General features: G+C 35.6%; 1 long non-coding RNA gene across 1 annotated transcript in view; it reads right to left on the reverse strand.

The window, feature by feature from the left end:
• Nucleotides 1–12,687, reverse strand: part of LOC108446484 — a 97,546-nt gene that overhangs the window by 84,585 nt on the left and 274 nt on the right. The window contains exon 1 of the long non-coding RNA XR_001861683.1: nt 12,613–12,687. This exon is cut by the window's right edge and continues 274 nt beyond it. This is a non-coding gene — a long non-coding RNA (uncharacterized LOC108446484). The remainder of the gene's footprint in view (nt 1–12,612) is intronic.

Below are 12,687 nucleotides of genomic sequence, written 5' to 3' on the forward strand. Positions count from 1 at the left end.
GTCATCCTGATTTTGTTGCCTCCTTTGGAATTTCTCCACCTAAAGTTTGTCGTGTCCTGAGATCTCGCAAATCAAGAGATGATAGTTTGTATATCTTGTGTGCCATACCATGCCAACCTTTCCTCACTCTTGTCTCCCTCTTGTCACAGTCCTTTCCACTTAACAGATCACCTTCTCCAAATTTTCTTTAGCAGTTTCCTGTCTGTCCAACTATCATCTTCTTTTTCTACATAAATCAGTCCTCTTTTACTTGCTGTACTTTCAGTTTTCTTCTCAATCAGATCTTTTGGTGGATCACACTGTTCCTATTTAAGAACTTCATTAACTCTGTCTCTATAGGATAGGAGTCAGTCTTGGGATCATCTTCCCTGATGCTAACCCCTACATTTGATCATATTTATCTGTCATAGCAATGCATGAGGGAGACAATACACTGATGAATGCATTGGACTGTAGCAAAAACAATGAGCAGCATTTACCAGGTTGCAGATTCAAGTCACATTCTGAAAGTTACATGCAAAACTCCTGCTCTCAGTCAGACTGCAGATTCCTTTCTGGCTTTGAGCTTCACATTCCCTCCAGCTAAGAGCAGGAAAGAAATTAAGTCTCAATAATGATTACACATCAGCTTCTCATGGGAGCCCCAAGAGGGAAATCTGTCATTTCACTTCAACCTTTACTGTAGCAATATTGACAAAGTGTCCCTATGCCACTAGCTCAGAGCACTGGATATATGCATATCTTCACCAAGTGTGTGAACAGGAGTGATCCTCATTCACTGCCACTTCTTTAATGACTGTATTCTGTGACTGAGCAATCTAATGACAGTTTTGTCCAATATTTAGACTGAACTATACTTTTACCCTAGCACGAGAAAAGTTTGTTCCTAAACTTCTCCATTTCCTAATGACAAAATGGCTTTCTACAGTGCTGAATTTTTAACTTTATAAAGAACTAATGAAGAATGCTCAAATTCCTGTAACAGTACATATCATCTGTACCCATGCAGTTTGTTTAAACTTAAGCTAAAACAAACTTGTTTTGTGAAGTTCATTCCCATACATCTTTTTTCTACTATTCCAGGAGACTGATGATCTTCTCCTGCAATTTTTTGTATTTTTATTTTTTAAACATATGTGATATCTGGAAGGCTAAAGAGTATGTGATTCTGTCTCCTAGAATCTCTTGCAGCAAGAAACTTACTTAAAATGTCTAACATTCATTGTTTGTCAAAGCAAACTTACTCTAATTGGCTCAGCTTCTTAAAGTGGTCTCTCTGGAATATTTTTAAGGTCACAAGAAGCTATTCCTTCCAGGAACTGGTTCTTTTAGTATTTTTAATTTTTTTCCCTAAGATATCTAGGATAAATACATAGTATTTCATGTCTACATGTGTCTACAATATGCACCTGAATCTCCCAAAAAAATCTCCATCAAATACTCTTTGAGTTTATTTACTAGCATTTCAGCAATCACAGATTGCAAATTTTTTTTGTAATTTAGCATAAGACAGTTGCTGCAACAACAACTTCCAGATCATCTGAAGCAATAGCTCAGAAATATGGATTGTCAATTTTTTTGCTCACAAATTTATTGAGAACAACAGAGTCACTTTTCCAATATTTAGCATTTAACTGAGATACATTTCTTATTCCTTAGCCTTTACTCTTCCAACAGTTACTAATTACATAAGCTGTCTTAGAAGTCATTATGACTCAGTAGCTATGTTTCACTTAAAATCCATAGAACAGAAGAGCCGTACTATGTGTAATATGTATATTATACATAATATCACTTCTCAAGATGAAGAAAATGTGTAGTAATGTACTGATTGGGTAGTTCTTTTATGTAAAATAAATTAAATTCCTGCATTTTAAAATTAACCCAATTCTTCTGCAGGTCTAAAGTGTCTTTTTGGACAATTTAGTGAACTACACATCAGGATCTGGAGAAAACAAGGTTTTCAGTTGAGAAGCAGAAATAAAACAAATTCATGCTTTTAAAACGAAATATAAACATGTCAAATCCAACGATGTAGAGTAGCCCAGATATATGTGAGGAACATCATTCACATTTAGGAGAGTGGAAATTAGTTTTTTAATGGCAAACACTTTCTAATACTAAATGCATACAAACTGTGGGGGGAAAAAAGAAATCTAAATCATATATAGCTTCCCACCAAGCTCACTTGTCTATAGGGCTACAGAGCCAAACACTATTTCTCTCCTAGAGGCATGGTTTTGTATACCACCATGTCCACCTTAAAATGATGGTGTGTATTCTAGCAATTAGAACTTTCACTGAGCTATCAGAGGTAGGCAACCATTAGCCCCATTGAGAATTACTGGAAACCTGGAAATCATCTCCCTAGTAAGGATCTATTATCCATAAATTGATCTCCTCAAGCTTTTGGGTGGGTTCCGGGAAACAAATGAGGTCTAATACTTGAGCATCAAATGTCCTTAGGAAGCAAATGTATGTCTAAGGACTAGAAAGAGGGTTTCCAAAATGAAAGCAGTGTTTAAGTCACAACCAGAAGCAGAAATACGGAAAGTAAGCATACAGGTTTTGCATGAAATCCCAGCAATTCACAATGTCAAGGGCAAGCTTATCTGGAGAGTTCCTCAACACTAATCCCTCAGTTATGCTTTCACCAACTTTTAGATCACTACATTTTCATTCTTACACTGGTTGCTTTTACATATACTTTGCCCCTCTTCAGTATTTTGCAGTATTTTCAAGATTTTGCAAGGTGAGCCATACATTCTGTCTCTTCTGGGGCTTCTCTTGCATGCTCAAACAAGAACAAGCATAACTTTTGCTTATTCAGCTCCCAAGTAGCACCTACTCTTCACTGAAAGAGTTCAGTTGACAGGGACTAACTTTTCTGTCCTATTTTCTTATTATTTTTATGTTTATTAAAGTGCTTACAGAAATGCTGTAGTTCATTTCATATTGACATACAGTCCACAGTTACTCACACCACCATGACAAGTGCATAAATCATTTACTCTCAATCACTGCTCTCAATACACACTACCATGAATATTTGCCATTTTTCTTCAAACTTGTTATTCACCACAGGTCAAAATTAGTGTGTGGCAACAAGGACTTAAATTGGGAATAATTATCAGTAGGTGTTTTCTGCATGATTTTGCTCATTAAAGTAATTTAAATGGTGATGATATGACTTTTTGTGGTTCAAGAATCATATCCATGGATTATGCAGTTATATTTCTATTTTTTAAACAAACAACATCAGACAAAAAAGATGCTAAGAATGCTACAAAATGGAGTTGCTTTCTCCTTTCAGGTTTTCAGTAGTAAAGCACACACAGCATAACGTTGCTTTATCTTGTGCAGTTTATGCCACACAAGTTCTATCACAAAATATTTTACTGTGAATATCATGTGAATATTAGCAAGCAGAGAGGTCAAGCTCTCAGAGAAACTGTGGGGTAGCCATGTTTGTTCTAAAAGGATTGAGAACTACCAATGTAGAAGAAAAATAATAAGACAGTTAAGAAAAATTATTCTAGATATCACTTGGGGATCTCTAAGGGCTTAAGTGATGACCTGCCAGCAAGCTCTAATGAGGAGAGAGAGTTACTTTGGTAGTGACTTAGCCAAAGGGAAAAGCTGATTCCCCAGTGGTAAGAGGCTGTTTGGAATCCTTTTTATAGGGGAGATAAGGAGAGCTGAAGAGCTGGCCTTAGATGTTGTATGAACTGCAGGTTCCACTGAAGGTGGCAAACAGTGGATACCAATGTATATTAGTGTCTGCAACTGTTTGATTCATAAGATCTAATAAGAAATGTGTTTTCTTGACTATTTTATCTGCATTGGTAGAGACAGAATATGTTTTATATGTGTAAAACAACATGAAGAAAAGGTTCTGCTGAGTTCACCTGACACTGGTGTATGTGGGACAGCTGCAGCAAAACAGGGAATGCCAAATGTGCCTTAGCCCTGTACATTATGGAGACACAATTATTAGAACAGCTAAGAAAAATGAAGTCAAAGTCAAATCAATGTCTCTGCCTTACTGTTATGATTCACTTACACCTGCCAAATAAAAAAAACACTTCAGAAGAAAACTCTGCAAAATTCTGACCTTTTAAAACACCAAGGAATTTCATCTGAATTCTTAGAAAATATGAAAATGTGGCTAGAATAACTCATACCATGAAAGCTAAACTATAATGACTAAGGATGATGACAGCCTTAATCCTTACTGAGAGATGGTGTTTTGGGTAGTATTAAGCACCCATAAGTCCCATTGAAATCATCAGGAGCTGTGCCTGTTCCTGTGATGTATGAGAATATTTCTACTGTTAATAAAATATCAGATTAGGTGCTCATATATCAAAATCAAATTTTGTCCCACTGAAGTCTGCAAAACAAATACACACTCACAGTGTTTTTTCCCTGGGTTTTTGCTATTTCTGCCCACTGAGCTATGAAACAGAAAGACCAAATTCATTTGAAATACAAGTCTAGCAAGGGAAAGGGGGGCTTATGGGGGAAGAAGACAAAGCTTTAGGAAACCTCCCTTAATTTCATTTTTTTTAAATCCTGTTATCCTTAAAGTGTTACTTGGAAAATAAAGGTAAAAAAACCCGTACAAAATTGATATTCAAGAGATTAGGATTTTGCAGCTGAAGACTTCAAAAAATAATCTTAGTACATTCTAGGACTGTTGGAATTTTGAACCTAGCAAATATTGAAAATTTTTTTAACTTAGTATTATAATATCAGTGTTAAAATATGCAAACGAGATGGGAACTCAAAGGAGCTGGGTACCAGCAGTCCATATTTCACATTATAATTTGCAGGATGTAATCCTAAAATCATATGAGAAGTAGTTTTAGGTGCACTGCTATTAATTTACTTATATTTTATTATAAATCTGAAAAGGAAAGAGAAGGAATTGGACAACATATTTTCTGTATCTCCAACAGTTTTACTAAAATCACAGTTATGCAAAAACTGTAATGAGATGTAAAAAAATATTACTGCATATATCTAAACTATGGTCAAACAGTAACCCTTATTTAATTTTGCTCCCATTCAGCCTTGAATCCTCTGTGGGACATTAATGACTTTAACAAAATTAAATCAAAAACAGGTATGATGATAAAAAAGGTAAAAATCTCTTCAAATAGATTGTCATTAAACATCAGAAGTAAGCAGCTACCTATTTCTGTGTCAGTGGGTGAATAGCAGCAAATTACTCTTCTTTTCTAAAGTCAAGAAACCTTCACATTTCACACTAACGTGAATTACCCAGGCATCCACTGAGACAAGTAATCAAGTCACAAAAAAATTTCATATACAGCCTGTGTATTATTAAAAATATAAACATAAGGTGGAAAAATACTACAGCATGAGCTTGGTAAAGTTCAATGCATATGAATGTAAGTGGCATTTTCATCTGGTTCCTGAAAATATTTAAAACTATATCCATGGCATTAGCAGCAATAATTTCTTCTTTTTTAACTCTTTACTGCTTCTCAGAAAGTGTGATACTTTAGCATCACAGACAGCATCTAACTGCAGTTCTAGAGACATGCAGCTTTAACATCTACATTGACAAATAGATTCACATTTTTATATTAGACCAGAATAAATTTATATATTTTATAGTTATTTTTTTCACTGATAATTTTCCTTAAGCATCTACAGATTCATTAGGTAAAGGCTGAAAAACAATGAAATAAAATGTAACCAAAAACATTGAGATCCCAGGGAGAAATCTTCCTTTTTCTTCTATGTCTACTAGAAACAGATTTTCAAATCCTGGAGACGATTCCACCATGAAATACAGCTATTCATGATTATAACACTTCCCACTCTCAAAGATCCATCCCAAACTCCACAGTATTTGGTAAACTCCCATTTTCATGTTTACATGTGAAAATTTCAGTTTTATTTAGAAAAAGATTTCTTCGCAGTTTTAGGGAACAGGGTGAAAAATAAAGCCGAGAAAAGAGAGGGCAAGTATTGCTCGTTCATGTCTCACACCTGGAAGAACATAACTTGCTCAGCCTTAGCCTTAAAAATATTGTTATGAATCACCCTATTGATGTACCAAACCCCACTAATAGGAGACAGATTTACAGGAATATACTGCAAAGCAGAACTGGAATACTTAACTGGAAATTTCTTGAGTAGTTTATGAATCAGAATAAAATCCATTTCATTTTCCCTTTGCTTTCTAGATAAGATCAAAACTCTTGAATCATATCTTATAGATCAGCAGCTAAGGTCTCTGTTTAAACCAAGGAATTAAACTTCCCCAGGAACAGTCACAACCTTGCTGTGGAAGAGTCATTGTCATTGTTGGTAAACTCAAAAAAAAAAAAAAATTGAGTGTACAAACTGTGTACTGTTGTCTATTGTGAGTAGTTCCTGGAATGTCTGAAGTCCCACACAGTGCCCATCATGGTGGGATCATTTGGGAGAGTGCCTGACACCAGGAGCCAAAAGAAGTCTAGCAACCATTCTCACAGCTCAGCAGCACGGATGACTGCACTCTAGTAGACTTTGCTTAATCTGCTAAAATAGCCCTAAGGAAGGAGCCCAGCAGAATGCTTCATTTATTGCTGCATAACTTTGAGCCTCTGCACAACAAGAAAATCAGCTACAGCTTTTTCATTCTCATTATATTTACATACAGACAGACCCATTTTTACCAGTCTTACTTTCAATATGGAACATGGTTAAGGGATAAATAGCAGAGCTACTTCAACAGTGCAACTTTACAGATATATGGGTATACAGATATATCGTAAATTAGAAAAATGTGTTTTAAGCTCCCTACTGCCAATGCTTTGAAAGTGTGATGGCTGTAAAATGTCCTATCCCAGGACTACCACATAATGGATCTCCCACAGGGGTACAAAAGGTGAGAGTAAACTGTTGGTGAGTTCAGGTTTCACTGATTTGTATGCATCAGACACTGAGATGCTGCAAGTGAACACACACAATACTCCTCATACAGCTGAGGCCTCCCATAATGGGAGCAGGTGAGCACTCCAATTTAATGGATTTATTTTGAAATACTTTTACTCTCTTTGTGGGAAACCTGAAGATATGAAAATGAAGATGGTTTTCAAAGGCTAACTTGCCTAGTGTGACACCAAAATTTCAACTCAAAGCTCAAAACCATTATACGTCCTTTAATCATTTTTTTCTCCACATAATAATTGCCCAGTTCCTGCCTGCCAAGTACATGCAGATACTTGTACAAATATGTACAAAAAAAAAAAATTCCATTGTTGCAAATAACAAAGGAACATTTTTTTGTTTTTTCCAGAAAGAGTTTCTTCACTGGAAAAGTTGTCAGACACTGTAATGGGCTTTCCAGGGAGGTGGTGGAGTCACCATCTCTAGGTGACTAGTCATAAGGAATGACTGGACGTGTCACTTACTGCTCTGGTCTAGTTGACAAGGTGGTGATCAGTCACAGGTTGGACTCAAAAGTCTTGGAGGCTTTTTTTGACCTAAATGACCCTGTGATAGTGTGAAATACTACAGAGTTCAAAAACTGGAAAAAAGAGATTGATCATTAATATTTCACATCTAATTCAGACTGTAAATTTGCCAATGAGGTGGTGAAAAAGTTTTTAGCTCAAAAGAATAATATAGAATATATGAAATAACACTTTAAGAACACAAATTTTAGAGAACAGGTTTTATTTTGACTGGGTTTCACAACTAATTTAAACTGTGTAATTGAAAAAAAAATGAATTTTCATGCCTTTTATAGAGAAAATTGTGATTGTTTATTTTTCAGTCACAATTAATTTGGAAATTACTTTTGATCATGGATATCAAAATTATTAGCTAGACAACCCAAGAAATTTTACTCTTATTTTACATTGCAAATTGCACTACATAACACAATATGGTACATGTTCTGAAAACATAAATAAATTGCACAATGTACAGATGAGAAAAATTCAGGGCAATGAAAACACATTTGACAGCTATTCAGTCATAAGTCCGTCAACTCATTCTTTATTCTGATCATTTTATCTGAAGTAACAGTGTTATTCTGTATACATGAAAGAAAGCACTAAGTCAAATTTTACTCCTCCTCTTAAACTGTATCAACACAAACTTACTCAATTGTAGTCACTGCCTGGAGCCAAGTTGGTATCCAAATATCATAAAGAACAATACTATCCAACAGTAGAGTGAGCATAATCATCATTATAAATTATACACCATGCAAAGGAAAAAAAAGGATTGCAAGGCCTTGCACTTTGCTTGCTAGTAGTATTAATGCTATTGCACTTTCTTACCCAAGATGTAATCTCTGGAAATATATGTTGTCTCCAGCCCTTACCTCTTTAAGACCACCTCAAATTGACAGAAATAAGAAAAATAAGATCTAGAAAGGGAGGAGAACTTTTTCCCTCTAACCTAAAATTCTCCCCTCTGCTTAATTTTCTCTAACATTTTATAAGAGAGGCATGACCTGTACCAAGCAACTAACTGAAAGGGGATGTAGGGAATATCTTAAATGTACAACTATATTCCTTCTCTTTAGTGAATATGAAACCAAATTTAATGTCACATAAGATAAGGAAAGTCATCTCTGCTCGCAGTCTTCTCCAGTCTCTCTGTATTGCAACTGAAATCATGCTAATTGTTGGAAGCCAGCAGTATTGAAGATAAAATCAAGTGTCAAAAGTACATCTTTTTTTGTGTTATTTAACTGTCAGGGAAATTAGTGTGCAGTTCTTGTGAAGGCTTGTAGAGGATTTCCTTTGGCATGAAAATCAATTCACTGAGTATGGCTGCTCTCCAGTGCCACGACAGGGAGCAATGAGATACCACAGAGCACAGAAGAGGACTGAGAAAGAGTTTTTTGGAGAAAGATGGAACAAAGCTTTTTTTCTGCCTTATGTGTCTCACTTGTGAAGTCTCAATGAGACATCCCTTTTATTTTCAGCCTTGAAATTAGTTGCTGCATTTCACAGCTGTAACAGTCCTTACTGATAGTGATACGCAGTGGATAGTTCATCACCAGAATGATGACTCTTCCTTTTTGCCCCTGGCACTAGGCTGAGCATCCAGTTGTGAAACACAAACACAGTTCTGGATGGTTCTGGACTAGGATCCTGGTGTGGACCATGGTGTGCATAAACAAGGAAGTCCCTTTCATTTTTTTCCTTTTTTCCCCTTCTTCTCTCATAGATATCACTGAATCCACTTCCCTGAGCTAGGTCATGGTTAAGTTCCTCCATTTAATGAAGCAATTTTTATCTGAATGCCCTTGCTATGAACCATCAGAGCTGCTACCTGGCACTGAAAAGATGGATAAGGGAAAGTATAAATGTGAGCTTTGCTTTTGTAACAGACTGAGTGGTTCAGTACAGGAAATTTTGGCTGGTCTGAGACTTTAGTCATCCTATTTTTGATATTCAAAGCTGCTATATGCTATACAATAGAAATGAAAAAAAGCAATAGTCAACAGTTGTTTGCAACATTTTCATTGCTCGTCTTATTGCTGTTGTTCTTCCTTTTTTAGCTAGTAATCAGCTGTCCAGCAGGTCTACTGTTACTCAGCTCACTGGAGTTTGTATTGCAAGAGATGGCAAGGAATTGCAAAGGCTAACCCTGAAAAACATAAGTAAATGCCTGCTATGCTGTGAAAATACTGACGCTAACAGTATTTGTTTACCTGTGCTACAAAACTATAATAAATCACAGTTTAAATATGCTACAAATACGTGAATCACCTACATGCTAATAATTAAACAATGCACATTTACATAGGAATACATATTTCAATGGTGTTTGCAAATGAGATTTTAATGATGAAAGAAACTGTAATTAAATAATTTTAATAAAAATGTGGAAGACAGTTGCATATTATTTTCTTCTCTTCACTGAGGTTAAAATAACTCAGACTCCATTAAGAAGTGAAAGAGGACTGATGCACAGTGGGAGTAAGCCTGGGCATGCAACTGCACTTTCTGTGGAACCAAAAAATGCTAACAGAATTGGAACTGAAAAGCAAGAGCAAGCTTTGAAACCTGAATGAAAAGATTATTTACGTTCTCAATGCTTAGAAAGAAACCATATTAACTGAAGGTAAACTTTACATCTTAAGAAACACATATAAATAATATCACAAAAGCAAGGCTTGGGCTTTTTGAAACAGATATTTAACATTATTTATTCCTATTCCTATCTTTTCTGACATTTTGGAAGTGTTCTTCTGTTTAATTTTACCATAATCTCAATCCTTTTGCTTAAAAAGAAGAGCAAAAAGAAACATTTCTCCATGCGCTGATTATTTTCTGAAGGTTTAAATAACAGAACAGCATTTTCTAAAAAAAGAAAAACAAACAAGAAAAAAAAACCCAACAACTAATCAAACAAACATCAAAAAAGTCAACAAAAATCCCCCACCAAATCCAAACAAACCAACAGAACCAAATGCAGATCAATTGTCTCTCCAGCACTCTAGTACCCTATGCAGCCTCACATAATACTGAGAAAGAAAAAAAAATCAATTTCAAATTTGTAGCCTTATCTTTTAGCTCAGGAATGAAAATATTGATTAAAGCTAAATTGTTTAGACAAATTTTTACTAGAAGTCTAAATCATTTCTGAATAGAGAAATTCTGAAGTACAACTGAAATCAGCTTTATATTCTTTCAGTGTCATACAAATAGTAAAAATACAGCTTACAAACACACACAATGATTCACAGCAGTCCTGAAATAAATGCCTTATGATCATAATAGATAGATTTCAAATAGAAGGGAAAAGGCATTCCCTAAAATGTATAAAAATATCTATGCAATTTATAAGCCTCACGAGGGTATCCCTACAACTGGTTATAGCTGGCAAGACTGGTCTCTGCAGAGTCCTTTATTCACTGGGGAGGGGAAGACACATGCAGAGAGCGATTGAAAACTTGTACAATTAAGCTCCAACTCTGAATTTCTCTGAAAAATCATATTTCTCTCTATTAACTATAAAAGAGCCTGGTGTCTATGCACGGTTTTGCAGGCACTGCCAAGCCCCAAGAAGGCAGTCTCTTAAGGGCTATTCTCCAATGTGTTCAAGGGCATTAGTAACAAAAATCATCCTGACTGACAGTAGGTACTGTAGAAAGTGTCTCTCTTTTACTATAAATATTTAAGCTTTGAAAGAGTTAATTTCAAAGCAACAAAACCCTGAGAATTCCCACATGGAACTGCTAGGATTACTGAGTGGTTTAAGAAGTGACCATGCAGATCTCTGGTAAAATAACTAATCAAATAAATAAGTATGGGAATATGAACTACATGAAGATCATCATTTCCTCAATAACAAGATCTTTAGCCTGAGGAAAGTTTGTGATATTTCAGTATAAACATTTATTCATAAAGAAAAAAGTGAGAAGGATGCTTTACATCCTTTCTAGTCTGTTACTGATGAGAGAGATTTAGACAAATGGTTTTGCTTGCTAGCCCAAGCTCCTGACCTTCAATCTTCTACCTTGTTTGTCCTAAGATTAAATACTCAAGCTTCAGCTCTTCCATGAATTAGAGCTTTTTCCACAAATCTTCAAACGAAAAATTCCCTTGCTGATTCAGAGGCAAATAGAAAGAAAACATTCAATATGAAAAAGAAAAATAATAAAGTAATCAAAGTAACAGCAAAAACTGTCTGTATTTTCTTGATTTCCTTTTCTGGTTTACTAAATAAATATTCTTCCGTCATTGAACTAAAACAAATTTTAAAAAGCTACCATGTCCAAGGATATTTCAGAAGCAGAAATGTAGTTCTCTGCAGGGAGCTTGCTTCATGAACCACATCAATCACCTAAAGGTATATCCTTTTAATTGAAACAAGCTCTTGGAAAGGTCTGAGAGGTTGTCTTGCTGCACAAATAAATTTCACATCAGGAAAACCTCAAGCACAGATAAAATAGAAACTGCAAACATCTGTACCTTACAGACTTTAGGGACAGCTTTCAAAAATTTCAGGTAAGATGAGCATCAGAACCAGGATTCTCCTATTAGTATTCCTAGCAGCATTCTCAGTCCAAGAATGCTCACACTCTTCATGCTACAAAACAGGAAGGACTGCAGTTTATTCCACAGCAAGGAATTCTAATAAATGGTGCTGAATAAGTCCTCCCAGGGCTACACTGATTTCTGTGACTGCAAACAAATTAAGTGAAAATTGTTGTGAATGTAGGGCAATCATCTGAGCTGGTTTTGTTTTGAAAATAGTTTTGGTAGTAGAAAAGAGAAGCTGTGAAGAAGCACCCCTTGCTTAAGGGAGTACTGTTAAGACTACTTCTGAAATTGTAGGTGGCATCAAATGGCCCATTTTGCTACTTTTGAAAAAGAAAAGCTTGGTTGAAATAACAAAGTAGCAACAAATTCAAAATAGCAACATTGTAAAGAGCTAAATAGGACTAGATGCTGAGCTTTTGCTGTAACCCCGCAAGGGCAAACTTGCAGTCCTTGAGTTCCTTCAAACAAAAAAACTCGTTGATCCTAAGAAATATCACAGAAACATGCAGGGGGGAAAACAAAGCAAAGCTGGGAGGAGACTGACCTACTAACTCCTTTAAGTCGTAGAAGAGAAACTTACCTTTTGGAAGTATTCCTGTGATAGTAATTGCCACATAGATGTTTCTAAGCACTTGGTGCCAGAGTACACAGGGAA

Source organism: Corvus brachyrhynchos, unplaced genomic scaffold (assembly GCF_000691975.1).
Source record: "Corvus brachyrhynchos isolate BGI_N302 unplaced genomic scaffold, ASM69197v1 scaffold32, whole genome shotgun sequence".
Taxonomy (NCBI): domain Eukaryota; kingdom Metazoa; phylum Chordata; class Aves; order Passeriformes; family Corvidae; genus Corvus; species Corvus brachyrhynchos.